Here is a 7,904-nt window from a genome sequence, read left to right as displayed (position 1 = left end):
AGAGCCATGGCCTCTGCTTGCATATTTGTCCGAAACTCGTAAAAGGAGGAGAAAGCACTAAGGACGTGGCCATGCTGATCGCGTATAATGCCCCCCCCCCGCCAGATTTTCCAGGATTACCGCTTGAAGAGCCATCAATATTGAGCTTGACGTAAGATGCAGGAGGTGGAGCCCATGCAAGAGATAGGACTTGCATAGATTTTGCCTTTTTAAGAAAAGGAACAACTCCCCGTTTCAGAAGCCGGTCATCGTCCATGCATACCAAGGAGAGAGGGTGAGCAAGGGCCACCAAATGTATCAAACGCAGGATCTAGCGCACAACATGAGTTGCCGACGGCGTAGTAGCATCGAAAATGGCCCGATTACGTGCCTTCCAAAGTTCCCAACAGACAAATAAGGGGACAATGTGTGACAGCTTTGCCATGGCAGATTTACCTGAAATGTTGCTCCACCAGGCTTGAAGTTTCAGTATGATATCATGATGAGAAGGTGCCCGGATGTCTAGCAATTGTTCCAGCTTTCCCCACACTTGGGTTGCCAAAGAACATTCCACAAACCAATGGGCTAGTGTGTCGGTACTTTCGCAGTAAGGGCACTTGGAGGGTAAATTAAAGCCCAACCGCTGCAAAATGTCAGGGAAAGGCAGAATGCAATTAAGCAGTCTCCACATGAATACCAAAACTTTCAGCGGTATGCGTTTATTCCAGAGCAACACGCGGGAAGGCATTGGGAGAGAGTGATCACAAAGGCTCTCCAACGCAGAAGATATTTGGAAGCCCCCATGCGAAGTAGGACACCAGATTAGGCAGTCAAGAGCAGCTCCCGGACTGAGCCGCACCCGTGAATGGTGAATACGCGACATCTCCTTGCTGGAAAGGCTCACCTGGTCCAAGTGCCAAATATTTTCGTGCAATACATCCCGAAGGCAGAGGTTCGGGGATGGGACGTGCAAGCAATGCTTGCCCAACGGACCGGAGCCGATCCAGTTGTCATACCAGAAGGAAGCACTCCCATTCTTAATCAAGGTTTGATAATGTTCCTCAACGAAGTCCCTAACTCGCAACATTCTCTTCCAAACAGCTGAGCTTGTCTGGTTGGCAGGAGCAGTGGTTAGATGCTCCGTGACTGCGACATGTTTCGCACGCATAAATCTGGTCCACAAGGTATCTGAAGTGCGCATTTTCCACCATAGCTTGCACCCAAAAGCATCCTGGACATCCTGTAAATGACAGAGGCCTAGGCCATTTTCTTGGGTAGGCTTACACAATGCTTGCCATTTCCTCCAATGACGCTTGTCACGTCCCTCAACCTCTCCCCAAAGGAAAGTGGACATTAGTTTTCCAATTCTCTTAATCACACCTCGCGGGAGCTCCGAGACGGCCAGAGTGTAGATAGGTATAGAAGATAGCACATGCTTAATGAGAATTAACCGTCCCCCTGGCGACAGGAGTCGGTTTTTCCATCCAGCCAATTTAGCCTGTATCCTATCAATCAAAGGCTGAAAATGCTCCATCCTCCTTTTTCCTTTCACAAGCTTGCATCCCAAGTAGACAAAAGGAAGTCCCCTATATTGAAAGCCGGTTCTCCGAGCTAGAAGCCTTTTAGCCGCCAGAGGACACTTCGGAGAGACAATGTAGAAACTTTTATCCTTGTTCACTCGCTGACCAGAGCCGTGTTGATACAACTCCAAGAAGCCCATGAGAGACTGCACCGAGCGCTTATCCCCCCGAGTAAAAATGACTATATCGTCTGCAAAAGTCAGATGCGATACCGTCGGGCAGTGGCGGCCTAAAGCAAAAGGCTGTAACTTCCGCTGCAAAGTCAAGTTATTAACCCCTCGGCTTAAAGTTTCAGACACCAAGATGAAGAGGAAGGGGGATAACGGGTCGCCTTGCTTCAATCCCTGCTTAACTTGAAAGAAATCATGAGGTCGACCGTTGACCAATATTGAAAACCATGTAGATGTGAGGTTGTTCATAATTAAAGAGACAAAGTGGGAGTGAAAGCCAAATTGAAGCAATAATCGGGAGAGGAAATCCCACGAAACTCGATCAAAAGCTTTCATCATGTCTAACTTGAAAATGACGTTGTGACCCCGGGCCTTCTTGTCTATGGAATTCACCAGCTCCTGGGCAAGCAAGATATTATCAGCGATATCCCTGCCACTGACGAAGCCCGATTGCTCAAGAGAGATAATCGTTGGGAGAACAACTTTTAAACGGTTGCTCAGGATTTTGGTGAATACCTTGTTGATAAAGTTGCACAGGCTTATGGGCCGGAAGTCCGCAAAAGAATGCGGAGCCTCCTTTTTAGGCAATAGGAGGATCAGAGTGCTCGCTATTCCCTTCGGGATTGGGACACCACACATGAACTCCCGAGCAGCTTGGAGGACATCCTGTGCAATTATATCCCAGCAGCGCTTGTAAAAATTACCCGAAAATCCATCACAACCCGCTGCACTTTGGCCATCGAGTTCAAAGACAGCTTGCCGCACTTCCTCTAGAGTAATTTCCTGGATGAGTTGCGCATTCTGATCTGGGGTAACAAGAGGTGGGATGGCCTCTAGCAGCCTGCAAATAGCAGTGTTGTTTATTGGTGGAACCTCCGCTAACAGCGATTGAAAGAAAGCCACTGCCGCTGTCCCAATGTCATCTGCACTTTCAACAACCTCACCCTCTAAATTGCAGATCCTGGTGATCGAGAGCCGTGCCCGCTTATCCAACATGTGGGAGTGAAAATACCGAGTATTTGCGTCGCCCTCCCTCAGCCACTTCACTCTGGCTTTCTGTTTCCAAAAAGTTGTAACAAATTATTAACAAATAATAACTGAATATATACAGCATTCCCAAGTTGAGTCAACCAACTTAATGTGTCGTTAAAAAATTATAGGTATACATCATTCATTAACCTGCTTCTCGGGGGAGGTAATGTCAGCAATTAGTTGTAATTCTTGGGTGTTATTTCTTTCCTGAAAGAAACAACGATGCAAAATCATCTAATACAGTTAATGGAACATACGGTTAATGATATATGATGTCCAAGTTTTCAATTAACAATACTACATAAACATGTGTTGTAATGATAAAAGTTTGTCACCTGGGGTGATGATGAAAATGCATGATATGCATCAATATCACAGTGTATTGAAATTACCGCATGCTCCTACTTCATTATATAATATAAATATCAACTGTAAATAAATCATTAGCAGTGCCTATATTGTTCAGTTAAAAGCTAAATTGGACTACATATTATAACAAAAATGATATATCAGACCATTAAGATATCTTTGACAGAGTTATACTTGAAAAAAATAGAAAATTTGGGATACATCCATTCTATAGGAATAGTAGCAGGATACCCTGATTAGTCAAACCGGTGGACATTCGGATAATACAAAATAATTTGTCATTAAAACGAGCATACGTTAACTACATATATGTATGCATTGGGAGCGTTCGGGTCCCCACTATTACAATAAACAGAAAAGTAGTTGTGATTGGGAACAACAAAGTCTTTATTTTTCCTACTAAATGTATGCATACCATTTCACTTTACTCGATTTCGGGAGCAACCGTGTTTGGAGGACCATTCACTGACTGACTCATTGAATGCGTTTAAGAGTTTTGAAATGCCAAACTATTGTATAAGAAGACAAAATCGGTATATAAGAATGGGAAGCCAAGCGTAACAAATTTATCACATAATGTAACATCAATGTAACTAATTATTCTGTTAGAAACATCCAAATAAGAGTTAAAACCATGACCATTTTATACTAATCGAAACCGAGTCAATGGATGAGCGGCATCCCATAAACATGTGTTCATCAAATAAAATCGATACCGGCTCCGATTCTAAGACCTGTATTATTAACACGATAATAATGTTATTTCATAGTGAATAGTACCTAAACTTTAGTTAATAGTACAACGATAACATTATTTTAGCATAAATGTTTACCATCATAAAATTGGATCCATACCATAGTCTATGTAGTTTTTGACAATCGAGATTTTCTTTTTAATCTATCGAATTTATCGACCCAATTTTGAAAATAATTCAGCATGCTACCTGCTTCTCCATATGTCAAGCTCCTTTCCCGTCTCGTACAAAGATATCGTTTAAGGTCATCCTGAGTATATTCCACATTACCCATCCTACCTGCCTCCTTTTCCATAAGCTCATGGCTTTGTTTCAATGAAATCCCAGCATCCTCGCTTATTTCAGTTTGGAATCCTTGAGCCTCACTCACTTTTCTTTGTGATGGCATCATGTTTGAACAATGTGCAATTCATGGTTATACTCTACGACAAGGTCATGTACACGGTACTTCATTGTCCCTCTAAATAACACGATAACCATTTTAGCTCCACACCCTATTTTCGTCAACGCTCGTATCCTCTTTGGCATCACATCACCTTCGTACTTGCGTTTCACACCTTCCTTGCAGCAACTTTATCTCCTAGACGTGGTCACATCGTCTTTGTTTTTATTTAGATAATCTTTCCGTACGCTATAACCCATTTGAAAGGCATCTTTGTTGTAAAACTTATAAGCATCCTCTTCACTGCTAAACTCCATTCCTAATTTAGGGGTCCCATTTTCTACCAATTTGTTGCAATCTATTACTTCTACTCCTACCAATTTTGCATCAAACACCTTAATTTGCAACAGTTCATGAATAGTATGTGCATAAACGACAACATAAATGTATATTACCATTCACAATGTATTATGTTACACACATTACTCGTATACCAAATCTTATTATTACGCTTATCAATATAATTAATGATTCACATCACTTTATTTTTACTTTAAAACAACGGCATTATCTATGTACAAATACAACTCCATATACACTAAGTTATACGGACTGTGATGTGTTGGGCACACGATGTAAGTATATTTTAACTGTATGTACATCTACTCTGACGATTATATTTAGGTTCTAGATACTTTATTTCACTGGATGTTTTGTCATTCGTTATTGATATCCGCGTAAACTAACTTTGTATTTTATACTATTTTTTACATTTTGAGGGCCAAACAAGTATTTTCTACTCATTGTAATATATTTTTTATATCATGTAATTTACTTACAACACTAGGTACACCCATTTATTATTCACATATATGTCTTTTCCTCTGTTTCACCTTATTTAACTCTACACCTCCATTTTATACACACTGCATGGTCAGCAGAATGACAAACTAAGATTGCGTGATGAGCATGGACCAACTACTGGATGCACAATGATTCATATCAATTGTAATAGTATGCCTATAACCTGTAACTTATTTACAACAAGATATACATTCATTCACTTGTTAAATGTGACGTTATTTCTCTCCTCTTTCCCTCATTCCGCTCAATGCTTTACTCGATGTAATACCCCTACGTCTTTGGATAACTACTCTCCCATTATGGTCCATCACTGAAAGTTGCACGCTCACACACACACATACGATACAACATCACTATTCTTTTATCATTTTCATCTTATGTCTTTACTGAATCTAACATTCAGAAAGTTGTTCGTATAAGATTCACAAAGTTGCTGACATAGTTCAATCACATTACCTTGGCCCACCGAGTGCTTTATGTTTCACTGAACTTGGACAGCGCAGTTGCTTCTGCTATTAAGTTGCACGAAAAATGGTGGGCAACGTGGGATAATGAATTCCCTCTTTAATTCGCTTCTACCTTGCCGCCTGCCTTGCACGCATTGCTTATAAAATTTCCTACCAACTTTGGCCTTTTTTACTGCACTCTTATTGCACTGTTTGCCTTCTTCCTTCTTCTTTTGATGGTATACCCCAACTCTTCTTCTGATATTAGCTGAGTACATTCACATACCAAGTCCGCTTTCTTCTCTCCATTTTATTTTGTGCGGCCAATTCAAATTTTTAACTTCGTTTTCAAAATTTCAATTCTTCCGTTTCCTCTAAACGGAGTCCGTTAGGGATATATTTTTGCTTTGGTGGAACGGCGACGTTTTTTGCCATCAACACAAGCATTTGACGTGGCTTATTGTGCTCCATTCGGTGGGTCTTGTGAGGGGACCGTTCAGGAGCGGTCCATCTGATGAGAATACGGGGCAGGGGCGGTCATCAGATGGACCGCTCCTGAACGGTCCCCTCACAAGACCCACCGAATGGAGCACAATAAACCACGTCAAATGCTTGTGTTGATGGCAAAAAACATCGCCGTTCCACCATGTGTATTAAAAAATGAGAGAAGTGGGGCCTGGCTTAAAGAATCAAAAGAGCATATTCTTGTATTGTACTGTGCACGTCATGAGAATTTAATCATTTATGGTCTTCCCAACGAAATTGTATCAGACAAAATTTAGTTCCAAGGTTCGGAACTAAATTTAGTTCCAAGGTTTTCAATTTAGTTGTACCATAACTTGATTGTCCGAGAATTCGTTCCAAGTTTTTTTGTCCAAGTTGCATTCAATGCTTTCACCAACTGCAACTAAAGCATTCGGGAATAAGTTATAAAAAATTTAATGAATTGAAAATATTGTTGGGAATAATAAATGGCATTACTTTAAACCTAAACTACAAGTTCTTCAACAACGCCGGGAAAGGATCCATCACCAATGTTTTAAAACTCGGACCGATCAGGGGAACGGTTTACGGTTCAATTGATTCAATCGGCCGGTTAAATCGATTCAACTGGCCGGTTCAACGGTTCTCTCTCTCTCTCTTCACTAATAGGGAACACATGATAATATTTTCTAACATTGAAGACATCATTTTTCAGGGCTAGATATTCATTAGTACTTATGTCAAACATAAATAACACTAACTAGCATAATCCAAATACTAATTAAAATACATGTCACAATCTTAAGAAAGTTCACAAAAAGAATCCCAACAAATCTAATAATTGAAATGCAACGACAATCTAATAGTCAATAGTTTCAAACTTTCAATAACAAGTTTCCTTCATTGTCATCATAAGGTAGCACCATATATGTGAATATCAATGCCTTGACAACTTCTTCAATTTAACCTAAAATAGTTAAAAATTCAATACAAATATATAAGTCCAATTTTATTAAACTCCAAATAAAAAAATTAACTAACTAAAAAATAACACAAAAAAACTCAAAAGAGAACAAAATAAAACTAAATATCTAAAAATTTAATTACTACTAACCATCACCAATTAAAATTAAAACATTTTTATTACAAATCATTATCTCCATCGCCATCCAAAAGGCACTTGCATTGAAATACTTCCAAATCAATATCATCCCCAACTTCATTTTTTTATCTAATTAAATAAATCATACAATAATTATGAATTAATCAATACTTAAAAGAAAATTCAAAACTCAAATAAACACTTTTAGCACCATATGTTACGAGTAAAAAAATATTTATTTTAATTTACAACCAACCTTCAACTTGTTGGGATTGGAAATCAACATTAAAAAATTCTTCAAGTTCTTCCTCTAAGTAATCATAATCAAGCTCACCATTTTTTTGTTCTTCTATGACCCAAAATTCCGTTTTATCAATAGATTCATAATCAATGGGATCATAAGATCTCTTTCGCTGATCATTCCTATGAAACAATACATTAGTTATAAATCTAGTAGTACATTAGAAAAATCAAATGCAAAGAGAATCTAATTATACCTATATTGCAAGCATAAATTGTAGTGCACATAGACAAGATCATTAGGCTTTTGATGCTCCAATCTATTCATTCCTTTTTAGTGTGAATGTGCTAAAAGATGCTCCAATTGCACTCACATCCAGAAGAAGAAGTTGTCTGACTTAAAATTCTAATTGCAATATTTTAAAATTTGGAGCATCACAATCATATAACTTCCACCAATTCTCTATCATTATCACATTAAAATACTAGACAAAATAAGAAT

Source organism: Coffea arabica, chromosome 2e (genome assembly GCF_036785885.1).
Source record: "Coffea arabica cultivar ET-39 chromosome 2e, Coffea Arabica ET-39 HiFi, whole genome shotgun sequence".
Lineage (NCBI taxonomy): Eukaryota > Viridiplantae > Streptophyta > Magnoliopsida > Gentianales > Rubiaceae > Coffea > Coffea arabica.
The sequence above is the reverse complement of the archived record's forward strand: the minus strand, read 5'-3'. Positions refer to the sequence as shown.